We start from the raw sequence: 700 nt of genomic DNA, 5'->3' as shown, positions 1-700 counted from the left end.
GTGTTTGTTGAATGAATGCGTGAACGCCACTGCTTTCTGCATGAGGAAACAGGTCCAGAGTGGTGGAGGGACCTGTCCCAGTTACATTGCCAGGGAGGACCTCAGAACACCTGATTCCCAGCCCTCTCTCCATACACTACCTTGTGCATGCCATGTTCAGCAAAACTCTCTTTGCATACCAGATTCTTTCTTCTTTCAACCTCTTGGTTGGTGAGTAACAAACAGCCTTGGAACCAGACCCCAGATCTGTTGGGCTCCAGAGTCATGAGCTCATTTTACAAGGTCCACCAAAAGCTCAAGTGGGGTGTAAGCAGCCTTTTAGATCTGTTTCTCAGCCATGGGTTTAGCTAGGGCTGCAAGTGATGAGCCTCAGTTGGGATGATGCCTCACCACCCTACTTCCCTGTGTAAATCTGACATTAAACAATGGCCAAAATCTGGGGCTGAAGGCCAAATTACCTTGCCAGCTCCCCTTCAGCAGATCCTTGTTGCCAAAAGCAAAGAAAAAGGACATACTCTCTTTCATCATTTCTAAGACATATTTTTTTCAAATTTTAGAATCCCTGAAACCACAATGGGACTTGACAATAGATAATATCTTGCAATTATAATTGGCAGCATTTATTCTTATGTGGTGGAACATAAAATAAATTTGTGTCTTGAAACTGTCTTGATAAAGTGAGATCAAATCTGAGCTGCCC

Source organism: Mirounga leonina, unplaced genomic scaffold, assembly GCF_011800145.1.
Source record: "Mirounga leonina isolate KUSES-001 unplaced genomic scaffold, KU_Mleo_1.0 Mir_92, whole genome shotgun sequence".
NCBI classification, from domain to species: Eukaryota; Metazoa; Chordata; class Mammalia; order Carnivora; family Phocidae; genus Mirounga; species Mirounga leonina.
This window is presented reverse-complemented; position numbering follows the sequence as displayed.